Here is a 14406-nt window from a genome sequence, read left to right on the forward strand (position 1 = left end):
AAAAAGGAAAAAAATGCGATAGTTTGATATGATGTTTTGTATTCTTAAACTTTTTTCTCACCAGTACTATTTCTCAAAACCAAAAAGTTATTTATTTATTTATTTTTTTTTATCGCGACGATGCAGAAAAGTTGCTAAGTATCGCTAAAATCGTGAAAACTTGCTTGAGCACCCAGAATGATTTTCAGTACAACCATCGTGTTATTGTCTCGAAAATTTTACTTTTCTTGCACAGAAGTAACTGAAATAGAATTCGCGATTAATGAATACCCTCGCAGAAGTCACGCGCTTCAAGAACAAACTAATTTTGCAGGACTCCCACCCTGCAGAGTTTTTAGTGGCAACTTTAATCAAATATTATACTTATGAGGAAACTTTATAACGAGATTTTAAAACAAAAGAAAACCACGCGCCATAAAACGTGAGGGAACAAGAGTGTGAAGGAGTTTGCTGTGGTTAAAAAGTGCACGTGTCTAATTTATTTAACGGTGCGGAGTTTTGTGTTGCGATGCAATGCCATCGCTGAGGACTGGCGGATATTAATGCCTGAGTCCGCGGCATGGCGAGAAATCCTGTTGGAAACGGTAAAAACTTCATAAGAATGCCTTGATACATGTAATATAATGAAACAACAGTGGTGTCACTTCTGCTCGCAAGGACATGTAACCCCATAATTTCTCATTTTCCTCTCCTTCCTGACCAGACGCCAGGTAGATGAATGAACATCTGTCATCTACACGTCACTCCCTACCATCTGTCTTCGTCTTGTATGGTCCTCACTGTTGCTTCACTTCCTCCACCCTAAGGCTTCCTCTCGCCAGTCCATATCCATAGTAATGAATGTAAAGACAGTGACAAAAGATCACTTCAAATGATGCCCTAAATGGTGCATTAAAAAGCAAACAGTGGTATTCGCTTCTAAAACCTGGATGTAAGTGACTAATCATTCTTTCTTACGAGTTGAGACTTGCCTGGAAATTGTCATATCTGTCTGACTTGTGGAAAAAAAAATCCATCCTAATAGTTCTCTAGTATATAAGCATTGGCAAATTGTAGATAATCTGAGTTAGAATTTGAGTAATGGAATTAATAACTGATTAATAAAGAGGTGATATAGAAAGATTAATGGAGGCCCTTGTTGTGCAGTGGTGTACTAGGCATGATGATGATGATGGCGATAATGAGTTCTTACATGAAAAGGAGGCAGTCAAAGGATACAATATGTAAAGCTGTTGCTCCCCCCAAAAAAAAAAGGTAAAAGAAAAGACAAAAAAAAAAAGTAAAGGTAAAGCAAAGCGTAGTCCAGTTTCGTTTTTATAGATGATGCTCATAGTAATGATGCTGGAAGTGATGATCATGCAATCCAAATTGTACATGCTAAATGAAAAGTGATATCGAGAGAACATGAATACGTATTTAAAATTATAACAGCTAGTACCGGTGTGTCTGTTTAATGCGAGGGTGCAAGACTAGTTCACTACAGCCAGTCTGTCTTTCGTGAGCAACTAAGCACCAGCCGCCTTACTTCAATAAATTGTTAAGAACCAACCAATTGATGGTTTGATTTTTCTATGTTCATATGTTGTCAAAATTTGCTGCTTCACAAAAAAAAAAAAAAAAAAATAGTATGAGGAATTTTAGCTATAATCCTGAGACAGCCTAAGAGGGAATACTTAGTCACAAGTAAGATTAGACTCTTGCTCTTGTTGTAGTGAGGCAAGACTGCGAATTAGGCCAGCGTTTGACTAACATGACTACAAAACTAGCGCCCGTTCTTTTCAACTTGAATGGGATGTACTTCAAATTATTGCCTTGTTAATTATTATTCTAATGCAATGATACTTTATAGAACACAATTATTTTATAATAATTAAATACTAATTTGTTATACTTCATCATATTATTTATGATTATTAGGAAAATATATATGTAACCGAAATTCTTTAAGCATTTCCTCTCTCTCTCTCTCTCTCTCTCTCTCTCTCTCTCTCTCTCTCTCTCTCTCTCTCTCTCTCTCTCTCTCTCTCTCTCTCTCTCTCTCTCTCTCTCTCTCTCTCTCTCTCTCTCTCTCTCTCTCTCTCTCTCTCTGATCAGATATTGCCCACATACTACTAAAAACTCAACACACAGGTCCTTTATGTATGCTTGTCAGCGGAGATGGTCTGATGCGCATCGCCAATACTAGTGTCTCTAAAGTGGATCCATAAAAGACTTTTATTTCAATGGATTTTTGCTATTTTGTATTTGCTTGTATATATATATATATATATATATATATATATATATATATATATATATATATATATATATATATATATATATATATATATATATATATATATATATATATATATATATATATATATATATATATATATATATATATATATATATATATATATATATATATATATATATATATATATATATATATATATATATATATATATATATATATATATATATATAAATATATATTTATATATATAAATATATATTTATATATATAAATATATATTTATATATAAATATATATATATATATATATATATATATATATATATATATATATATATATATATATATATATATATATATATATATATATATATATATATATATATATATATATATATATATATATATATATATATATATATATATATATATATATATATATATATATATATATATATATATATATATATATATATATATATATATATATATATATATATATATATATATATATATATATATATATATATATATATATATATATATATATATATATATATATATTTTTTTTTTTTTTTTTTTTTTTTTTTTTTTTTTTTTTTTTTTTTTTTTTTTTTTTTTTTTTTTTTTTTTTTTTTTTTTTTTTTTTTTTTTTTTTTTTTTTTTTTTTTTTTTTTTTTTTTTTTTTTTTGTCTTTAAAGCGGCAATAAAGTAATTCAAATCAAAATAAGTCTCTCTCTCTCTCTCTCTCTCTCTCTCTCTCTCTCTCTCTCTCTCTCTCTCTCTCTCTCTCTCTCTCTCTCTCTCTCTCTCTCTCTCTCTCTCTCTCTCTCTCTCTCTCTCTCTCTCTCTCTCTCTCTCTCTCTCTCTCTCTCTCTCTCTTTCACCCTGTGTGTGTGTGTGTGTGTGTGTGTGTGTGTGTGTGTGTGTGTGTGTGTGTGTGTGTGTGTGTGCGCGCGCGAATGGGTCGGACCAAAGATAACACAGGGCCATAACTTAATACTGCATGGCCCACTTTAGGGAAACTACCATAAGGAAGAGCTACATTCCTGCATCAGCCGAGTCCAGCCCGCACATAAAAAGAAGAGCTATGATATACACACGGCCGCTGAAATAGTTATTCGTTGTCATTGGCGTAACAAAACTCATGGTGAAAGTATTGTATGAAACTATAGAATGACTCTCTCTCTCTCTCTCTCTCTCTCTCTCTCTCTCTCTCTCTCTCTCTCTCTCTCTCTCTCTCTCTCTCTCTCTCTCTCTCTCTCTCTCTCTCTCTCTCTCTCTCTCTCTCTCTCTCTCCACACACACACACACACACACACACACACACACACACACACACACACACACACACACACACACACACACACACACACACATCAGTAAATATTTTAGTAGGTGTTTTATCTCTATACACAACATCAAAGGCCTGATCTCTCGCAGCGCCTGACGCCTGGAAGAGGGAAGGAATAGACACTTTCTTATAGTTAGGTAGGCTGAAGTGGGCTGAACAGACAGAGAGAGAGAGAGAGAGAGAGAGAGAGAGAGAGAGAGAGAGAGAGAGAGAGAGAGAGAGAGAGAGAGAGAGAGAGAGAGAGAGAGAGAAATATATGTGTGTGTGTTATTGATCTTTGTGTGTGCCATGAAAGAGAGAGAGAGGGGAGGGTTAGGCAGGCCGGCCCATATTCAGAAACGCTTTGCTCTTTCACCACGAGTATTTCCAAAGGCCACAAAGATGATTAGCCGGGTTCCTAAGAGCGTTTCTCGTGTTAATAATGTAGAGATCCTGTTGATCTGTCACTAAAACCGTAAAAACTCCCTTAAAATTCCATGTAACTTAAATTAGAGTCTTTTGAATGTAGTGAAGGTGTGGGGCAGAAATGTTTCGGAATGTAGTCCAGAGAGAAAGAGAGAGAGGGAGAGGGAGAAAGAGGGAGAGGGAATATATGCTTCCTCCAACGAAAGCCACCTTTAATTTTCTAGAGTGACCAGACACCTTATTGCACGTGACTGTCGGCCGGGGCAAGGGCTGGTGCCACTCACCGTCACTTGCAGAGCCGCGCCAGCATGCGGGTCGTGGTGGTGGCGAGGCGGCACGGCTCTGGAGCGTCAGTGTCATGGCCGCCGCTCGTTCCCCGCACCTGGCCTGCTGAAATTATTGCATAAGTAAATTAGGAGGTGTGTGTGTGTGTGTGTGTGTGTGTGTGTATGTGTGTGTGTTATTGCATGTTCGTGAGATGTTTCTTTTTATTTTCTTGCAAAAAATATTTGTATTTCTGTGGCCATATAAAAATATATACTATTATGTAGTTGCTAAAAAGGTGTTATTATATTTTTTTGTTGTTGTTTTATGGAGTATTTCTCTCTTACGTAAATGATACCGAGAAGATATTTAAAAATGCAATCTTTCCTAATGTAAATAGCATTTCGAACTTAACGTGTTTTGTGAGTAGTAACGAATTTTGAATAGTAGTCATGCAAGCAAATGTAAAACTTTTTAGGTTTTGCAACGTGTGTGAAGTTTTTTCGGTGTATCAATAAGCTGAAGTCATTGGTCTGCATGGAAGCTGACGAGCGTGGTAATACGTAATAAGATTGCTGAATTGTTGCGACGCTCCCAGACACTGCAGCCACCAGAATTCATATTCTCAAATGTTTCGTGTCCTATCTCCATTACTTTTTGTCCGCTCTTGTTAAAGTTATTGTGGTTTTCAATGGTATTTTTCCTTATTTTAGTGATAGTTTAACAAGGATTCCGCATCATCAGTTATTACAGAAACACTGAAGGGAATCCGACTAGTCGTCTTTGTGGCTTTTGAAAATAGCTCTTCCGAGAGAACGATGCGTTTCAAAATACCAGCTCAGGCTGACAGTTTTTTTAGGTATTCGTCTTGGTGCCACACGCGTGCACGCCGCTTCCTGAATTCCCAAGTCTGCTGCACTGAGTCGCAGGTCGCTTCCTCATTTCCTGGAATATTGTGGGTGGCGAAGCTGTCTTATCAAGGTACTAATGTGATTCAGGATTAATATTTCATTTTCACAGTATCTTTGTTGTTTAATCAATTGATGGGCTTTTTTTTAAAGTGAAATAAAGTGTTTCCTAAACTGACATGTACTACGCTTGAAGTTAACGATGAATATAGGATGAGACGCGCCGCACTGAGAACGCTTCGGAATTACATGGCCAACGAGGATCTTCTCTTCTTAGGACGAAGCTGCAGTAGCTGCCATCTGTGACAAGAAAAATGGATCAGGACAAGAAATTGCTTGGTATCGCTGGTGATATTCTTCTCCCAAACTCCACTGGAAGCGAAATTACAATCTTTATTTGCAGAAACCTTGCGTGTGCTGTCCAGTCTGAATTTCCAGGAAGTGTAATTCTGTTTATCCAAATGTTTTTCCTCACAGTCTGGCAATGTAATTTTACCAGCCGAGGACACGCGAATATGGTAACACTGTAACTGACCGATAGTCTGGTCTGCTGATGTAGTCACCTCAAGATATGATGTCACGAAGTCAAGTGGCTTTAATGTCAGTACATCGAATATCATTTAATGCATGGACTAATGAACGCCTTTACATCAAGAATCCCGCAAACACCAGAAAGAACAGTGGACTTGATTAATTGAAGGAGTTGTTTGATGCCGATTATTTTTTGTCTGAAACGCTTTGAATAATATGGCATCACTTTTTGTGGTGCAGCTGTACACCCAAGAGATAAACGGTAAAGGAAACACAAGGGAGATAAGCGATTTTTCGTCATGACTGTCACTGCAAGAAAAAATCACATCCCCACAGCAGTATTGACACCAGGGACTCGAGCAGCAAAGTTCAACGGGTATGGAAGTGCTGAGATTTTTTTTTTCTTTTTTATTCAGCACAGAGGTGGGCAAGCTTGCTCAGCAGATCAACCCTCTGGATGTGCCGCGGCCCAGTGTGGGGTTCATGTACTCCCATGGCGACTAGTGCAGCGGGTACAATGGGTACGAATCTTCCCAAAGGTGGTGAATAATATGTGTAGATCTGCACTGAAGCGTCTATCTCGTCATCGTATATTTATCTTACAAGATGCCTCATTGTTTTTGCTTGTATAATCCGGTATCTTGTTAATGAATAAAGTTTGCTGCACGTCTAGAAAAGAAAACGTGAATACCTGGGACAATTAACAGACGAGAATATTGGTCTCAGTGTTAGCATGATCGTGTGTCCTCGGCTGATGAAATGACATTGCCAGACGGTGTGATGAAGAAAAGTTAGTCAGTCCCATAAAACATGAGCCTCTGCTTGTATCATCTGAAGGCAAGACAATAAATATTCTCGCTTCTTTAATGCAACACTTACTTTAATGCAACACTTGCCGCGTTGTCCAATAAGCAGAGCAGAAAATTCACATCAGATCTCGTGCAAAATTCACCTTGGGCAAAGTTAAGTAAGCATTTCCCCTGCTCTTCCTCATGAGTTCTCATCACACACGGGGCCGCCACTCGGTCTGTTATGGCAGCACGCCCCTTATCAGCTCCCATTCCACACTGCCTTCATTCTCGTGCCACGCGTTGCAGTGTAGCATGTCTCTTCCTCTCGCTGTTCTCACGTCCTGGCTTCCCTTCAGGACACATTAGAAGGCGAGCTAAAAATTGGAAGCTACATTTGCTTATACTTTAGTGATCAGTTTAGCATTCCTCTGGGAAGCGCGTGTGTGTGATTCTTTCTTAGTGTTTCTCTTTTATTCATATTTCCATATATTTTTTATATTTTGATTTATTTATCGTTCTCCCTTCATTATTTTGTATTTCCTCTTTCCCTGCTTTTCTAAATATATTCGTGTCAGATGTTTATTTTTTCCTCGTCTTTTAGCAGTAGTATGAGTATACAATAGATATTCGTACTGTCTACTCATATTTATGAATGTCTGTCTGTCAGAATAGTTACGTTATTAATGTTTTAGCCTAAGCTTCTCGTGAAGGAAAATGCATTAGTAGAAAATTAATATTCAAGATAAAACTGCGTACTAATTATTAACGACAGTAATTTCACACTGGCCTTCGTAGATACATTTAGAGATAATAATATAGCGATATTACAGATATAAATGTGTGTGTGTGTGTGTGTGTGTGCGTGTAGTAATAATAATAATAATAATAATAATAATAATAATAATAATAATAAACGGTTTATTCTTTAGGCAGTCAACAAACTGAAAATGTACATTGGGGGTGGGGAAATACTTGACATTAATCCTAAAGGTAAGTGTGTGTGTGTGTGTGTGTGTGTGTGTGTGTGTGTGTGTGTGTGTGTGTGTGTGTGTGCGTGCGTGCGTGCGTGCGCACTTATCTGATGATCCTATGATTTTGTAATTCCTAAATGCATCCACCTTTGCAGAATTACTAGTGTTAATAATATTCAGCTTTACATTTTTGTGTATTATATGCTAGTCATGTATTTTCTTTGAGAGCAAGAATACTTCATGACTAAAAACTTGCATTATAAAAGTCAGCGAAACAGATTGTGATTAAGGTAAAATTCTTGTGTTGATATGAAGCTCTGCCGATGAGATTTTTTCCATTAGTAAATGAGAAACTTCAATTACGAGCGCTCAGCATTTTGCTTCAGATATAAAATGACCTGCTAATTTCTCTTGAAATATTATATACTTGCTTTCTGCTGCACAGTCTGCGAGGGTAGTTTTTGGCACGGAATATATATAGCAGATACACTTCGCTTCGTCAGTCCTCAGTAGGGGGTGTGAGGGGCGATATGTACAGCGGTTCCCAAAGCTCTCTTTAAATGGTGGTGCGAACTATGACTTAACGAACAATATGAAACCTGCTTCCTGATCACGTGTCGCGTCAGTAAGGTTGGTATGCGTGGCATGACGTGATGCTGATATGCCGATCTATTTCCCAGGTCATAATGTACAGCAACCATCCTTAGTGCGTAAGGTTACCAACTATTGCCGCCGTAATCACCAAACGTGTCAAGTAATGTCATCCATTGTATCAGAATGAAGACCTTATTTTTAAAGCTAGTTTTTGGGACCTACTGTGCTGTAGTGGTCAATAGCTGAGGAACAGTACCACGCTCATTTTCACTGTGTTTAGTGTTTTCCCTCACTCCACGTCCTCCTATGTGTTAAAATCGATCAGTCATCAGATTTTGTTGTAAGTTTATCATAGGATTCAAGACAGAGAGAAAAAACCAAAGCACAGCATCAAAGCCCCTCTGGGACTAGATTAGTCAACATTTTTTACCCTGAATTTTATTTATTTTTTTTTTGTGATTGCAAAGGGTAGTAAGTATTTTCCTTTTTACCCTTTGGCAAGGGTAGTAAGCACTTTTCCTCTTTTTTCCCTTCATCAGTGCCCTTGACACAGAAAACAAATTGGAAGCTAATACACGACCGTACCTCGTAATATGCTAATACGCCAATGAAAATGTGAATGGTATAATTTGGGAATATCGAAAAAAAAAATTATGTACATTCTCTTTGCTAGAGGCATATATATATATATATATATATATATATATATATATATATATATATATATATATATATATATATATATATATATATATATATATATATATATATATATATATATATATATATATATACGCCTGCTGGATTCCAGAGCACTGAGTGACAATGGAAACTGTGGAGATGCAACAGCATTTTATGGAAGCCAGAGAGCGCTGTCTCTTTACTGAGAAACTTCCATGACTTATGATCGAATTCGCAGTCCCTGTGTCTCGCGATGGACACTGACACCGAGCAACACGATCCCTTTAGGTTATACTGGGTTAGGTTAGATAATGAAGGATGAAGAGCGAGGGAGGCACTTGAGTCGTCTTTTGTCACCACAGACACATTCTTGAGCTCCGTTACTGTCTTTGTGTGTGGTGTTTCCAGCACCGTGCCAGAAGTTTCCTCACTGGGAGAGGGAGTCATGGGAGAGGGGAAGAAAACACACAATACGTGACAGAAGCTTAAAATTGGTTGTTGAAAAGCATAATGCGGATATCAAAAGAACACAATAACATAAGAAAATAAGGGAAGTTATAAGAAGCCATCAGCCCTACATATGGCAGTTCCTGTATGAAACATACTAATTTCCACCTATCGATGAATCTGTCTTATCTTTTTTTTTTAATACCTCTTTAATGATTCGACTCCAACAACATGATTACTGTGTCTATTATATTCACTTATCACTATTTGAAAACCTATTCCTTACTTTTTTTTTTATCTTTTATGATCAAACTCCATCAAAACTATTAAAACTGAACCTTCAACATCAAAATTTTGTGATAAAATTGTTCTTCGTTGTATACATGAAGCAATTTTCACGCTGATATCTCGCGTTCACATTATTAAATTTGCATCATTGTGCCTTTTAAACTTTATTCCTGTTAATCACGTATAGGGACATGCCTATATATTAAAATAATAGGGGCTGCTGAAGTGGATATGCATTTACTCTATAAAAAAAGCGAGGTAAAGCTCTGAACATTTGTTGTTATGATATTAGTGTTACGAGCATCACCACCATCACCATTATTACTCTTACTTTTATTATTATTATGATTTATTTTACGTGTTCAGAAGTCTGGCTAAGAACACGCCACATACTCACACACACACACACAAAAAAAAAAAAAAAAAGGACCACTCAATATGTCCCTCCAGAAAAGATAACTATACGGGATTCCCCCAAAAAAGTGAAAAGTATGGTTTCTGATGCGTCTTGATAGCAGTAGCTTGCTTGCGTTGGTCAAGGTGGAATAAAGTGGATATTTCTTCAATCAGCGCGTCTTTGTCTTGCCCTGGTCACGAGTACCGCCGCGCCCTGCCATACGAGTCCCCTCCAAGCACCGCAACTTGTGCCAAATGGCTGCGGGCGGCGCGGCTGATTAGTTCCTGAAGACTGTTGGGCTTTGTTGGGTGAGCGAGGCGGCGAGATGGCGGAATGTCTCCAGGGTTGTGATGTAACAGTTATGGGAGTGCTGCTTGTGCTTTCTCTTGATTTGTTCGTCTTGATCGCCTGTCTGGCCACCGCCTCTAATGTCCGTGTGTAAAAACATGTATGATAATGATAATAGTGGTACTGCTAATATGAATAATCATGTAAAATCGTAAATCATGTAAAATCCCTGTTTTTTTAAGTAATGTATGTTATTACAGTTATCTTCATCGACCATTATTGCTACCGGTGACGAGTAGAATATGAGTGAGAGGATAACAGACTGCATTATTCCATTCTCTTAACTACGTATCCTGAGCTCTTTATCCTGACGTGAAGGGGTTCTTTATATTGATACAGGATGTGGTGGTGGTGGTGGTGATGATGGTGGTGGTGGTAGTGGTGATGGTGGTGGTGAGTAGTATATTATGAATGTGAGGATACAAGGCTGCAATATTCCGTTCTTTTAACTACGTATCTTGGGCTGTTTATCTTGACGTGCCGGGAAGATTTACATAGATACAGGCTGTGGTGGTGGTGGTGGTGGTGGTGGTGGTGGAGGGGAAGGGGCTTGTGATGAGTATAATGTGAATTTTAGGATACCAGGCTGCAGTATTCCGTTCTTTAACTACGTAACTTGAATTTTCATCATCATATGCGCAGAAAAAAATACGAAGGAATAAGTTATATTTATACATAATGTGTTAGAGGTAGTGGTGGTGGCAGTGGTGGTGGCGGTGATGCATGCGCGGCAGGTGGCGGGAGGGCGGGCGGGTGCTGGCGTGCGTGCGTGCCTCGTCTTCCTGGCGTCCCTTGAGAGGCAGCAGCGCCCCTCGTGTTGACTCCTGGGCTGTGAGGGTCAAAGGGGAGGCGTGTGTGTTGTACTCAGTCAAAATTGCTGTTTTCAGAGCCGCTACGCCGAACAATGAGAGGCTTTCAGCTCTCGCATCGCACCCACCCTTCCCTCTGGCTTCCCATTTGGCGGCCCTTCTCCGTGCTGGGGTTTTTGTTCCGCCAATAGACGCGAGCCGAAATTTGAAGGAAGATCAGGAAGACTTTCGTGTGTTAACTTTTCTGTCTCCGCGTCATATTGATTTGGTGTGCTTTTTTTTTGCTTATATTTTTTTTCTCTCTCTCTCTTCTGTCTCCTCAGCGCCACACGTAATGCGCTTTCCTATAATATCCTTCTGTATTTTTTCCTCCTCCTCCGCGTCTCTCTCTCTCTCTCTCTCTCTCTCTCTCTCTCTCTCTCTCTCTCTCTCTCTCTCTCTCTCTCTCTCTCTCTCTCTCTCTCTCTCTCTCTCTCTCTCTCTCTCTCTCTCTCTCTCGAAGCAAACCCATCAACAAATCTATTTTACTTTTTCAAAACTCTACAAACAATTAAATCAGATGCACATTGATAAGAAAAATACACGCACAGACACACCTAAGCTTCTCAAAACAAGACACAAAAATATTCTTGCAGGTTATTTCCAACAAATCTTCGTCCATTTATGAAAACATCTATCACAAGAGAACGCGTGGAATGGCAGAGAGAGAGAGAGAGAGAGAGAGAGAGAGAGAGAGAGAGAGAGAGAGAGAGAGAGAGAGAGAGAGAGAGAGAGAGAGACTTTTATCGCCACCCGAATGTGTTAACCTGGACTTTTACACCGCCAATGCATCTATTAGAGGAAGAGAAAAGAATACCAGCAATTTTTCCCCACCTCCCTCCACCTCATGATTATTAAGCTCCACTAGAGGACTAATTCCAGTCTGGTGGAGGGAGAGCCTTGCGTGGATGGGTGGAGGAGAAGCTGTTTCTTTTTTTCCGTGTGTGTGTGTGTGTGTGTGTGTGTGTGTGTGTGTGTGTGTGTGTGTTTTTTGTTTGTGTGTAAAAGGTGAGGGTGAGGGATGTGATAGAGGGATTAGGTCTCTCTCTCTCTCTCTCTCTCTCTCTCTCTCTCTCTCTCTCTCTCTCTCTCGAGAGAGAGAGAGAGAGAGAGAGAGAGAGAGAGAGAGAGAGAGAGAGAGAGAGAGAGAGAGAGAGAGAGAGAGAGAGAGAGAGAGAGAGAGAGAGAGAGAGAGAGAGAGAGAGAGAGAGAGAGAGAACGTTTCTCTTATACTTTCATTCTTCACATTTTGTTAAGCCTTTCTTTCCACCCTTTCCTCTCCCTTCCATATCTATATCTGTCTTTCTCGTGTCCATTCCTTTCACAATATCTCTAATTGCATTTTTCATTTAACTCTTTATCTTCCCCTTTCCCTTCTATCCATGTGCCTTTACATGTGCCTTACCCCACTTCCTACTCTCTCTCTCTCTCTCTCTCTCTCTCTCTCTCTCTCTCTCTCTCTCTCTCTCTCTCTCTCTCTCTCTCTCTCTCTCTCTCTCTCTCTCTCTCTCTCTCTCTGGTACTTGCCCCTCCCTTCCCTTCATCACGCATCCCTCCCTTCATTCCTTTGTCTCTTCCTATTGCATTATCTGAGATTGCATTTTACATTTAATTTTTTATCCATACCTCTCTTTCTCTACCCTACCACCCCTCCTGCTCATCACTGTCTCCCCTTCCACCCACCGTCCCTTCGTCACGCCCACACCTGCACACGAACAACAGTTAGTGAGGATCAGGGGCCGCGCTAAGCCAGGGTCGAGTGAGGTCACCGTGGCTCTGATGGGAAGGGGCTGATGCGATTCCCAAAAAATAGCATATACAGGTCAATTTGTGTCGCTACCAATCAAGGTGAGTGCCGGTGGGGGCCAGCAGAGGGCAGAGTAGCGGTTAGGGTACAGGAAGAGGAGAAGAAGCAGCAACAATAGTAGTAGTATTAGTATTAGTAGTATTAGTAGTAGTAGTAGTAGTAGTCTATTGTTAGTGTGCTCTCAAAAGACAACCTTCGTATACTACCAATTATTAATTCTGGTATTTTAAAACATATGATCTGGTGTGCGTGCGGCCTATTATCTCTATTAGTCGTATCTTCGTGTAAAGAGGGAGAGGATGGGTCGCCGGGTCGTCAAGAGAGCTATTTGTTAAGTAACGGCGCTCACCAGAAGAGGAGATTGCAGTGTAACAGGCGGGGTTAAGTGCGGTGACCAGGTGCACTTAGGGACGAAGCGTAGTGGGTAAGAGTGGCAGTAGTGCAGGCAAGGTGGTGATGGATTGGTGAAAGTTAGCTGGTGGGGTGGTAATGGTGTTGTAGTAGTGGTGGTGGTGGTGGTGATAGTAGTATTAATGGTAGTAGTAGTGGTGGTGGTGGTAGTAGTATTGGTAGTAGTAGGAGGAGGTGAGAGAATAACGATGTAGTTGTAATAGTGATAGTAGTAGTAATAGTAGGAGGAGGAGGAGGAGGAATGATTGTTATTGTTGTTGTTGGTGCTGCTTTTCTTGTTTGTTTTGTTGTTGTTACTGACAGGAAGAAACGTGCGCATGTAATAGGAAAACCATGTTCAGTGAAGCAACCTTGCATTAAGAACAAATATTTTTCACCTATTTTCAGCATTTTTAACACTAAAGCTGAGGATGCAGAACATGACGCAATAAATGCAAATTTATAGCTTTGGAATACTACGATTGCAGGTATAATGAGGAACTTTGCATATTTCCTCGAGTAGATTGCACTTTGCTTTATGAAATGTTTTTAAAGAATGTGGAGCAATTATTCTGCCTATATTTCAAAACAGACAGCCATACTCCATTAAACTATAGATTTTAGATAGATACCCACCCTTATTCCATCGACTTTACTATTCTGTCTCCCTTTCACTAGAACTCCCTATCTGCTTCTGTTTTGTCTTCCTTCCCACGATCTGAGCTACTTCAAAACACCTCTGAAACTAAATTACCCAACCTTTTTGAAACTTATTATGCATCTAACATTTTGGGGGAAGCAATAGTGAAACAGATTTTATTATTTTTTTTCTTGGCAGTCCTCCTTTCTCGTTAAAAAAATAATTAAAGTATCATCATCATCAGTAGTAGTAGTAGTAGTAGTAGTAGTAGTAGTAGTAGTAGTAGTAATAGTAGTAGTAAAGGTGCCACAACCACCAGCAATCGTGTGCTTATGTGTGTATACTCAGAAACAAGGGAAATCAGAACATTGGGGGCAAAAGAGGCACACAAAAAGAGGAAGCAGTACACGGAATCTACATATTAAACACACTAGATCGTAGCAAGTAACCGTGGGAGTGGGTGAGAATGGAGACTTTCAATAGGCGCCGGGCCATTGGTGAACT

At 39.1% G+C, this 14406-nt stretch overlaps 1 long non-coding RNA gene across 2 annotated transcripts in view; it reads left to right on the plus strand.

Moving 5' to 3' along the window:
- Positions 1-14406, plus strand: part of LOC135114546 (uncharacterized) — a 149457-nt gene that overhangs the window by 34770 nt on the left and 100281 nt on the right. Inside the window, exon 1 of one of the 2 annotated variants that reach the window (XR_010275537.1) lies at positions 12785-12913. The exons of the other annotated variant lie outside the window; for it this stretch is intronic. This is a non-coding gene — a long non-coding RNA (uncharacterized LOC135114546). Of the gene's footprint in view, positions 1-12784; positions 12914-14406 lie in introns of those variants that run through there. 2 annotated transcript variants of the gene reach the window in all.

Source organism: Scylla paramamosain, chromosome 2 (genome assembly GCF_035594125.1).
Source record: "Scylla paramamosain isolate STU-SP2022 chromosome 2, ASM3559412v1, whole genome shotgun sequence".
Taxonomy (NCBI): domain Eukaryota; kingdom Metazoa; phylum Arthropoda; class Malacostraca; order Decapoda; family Portunidae; genus Scylla; species Scylla paramamosain.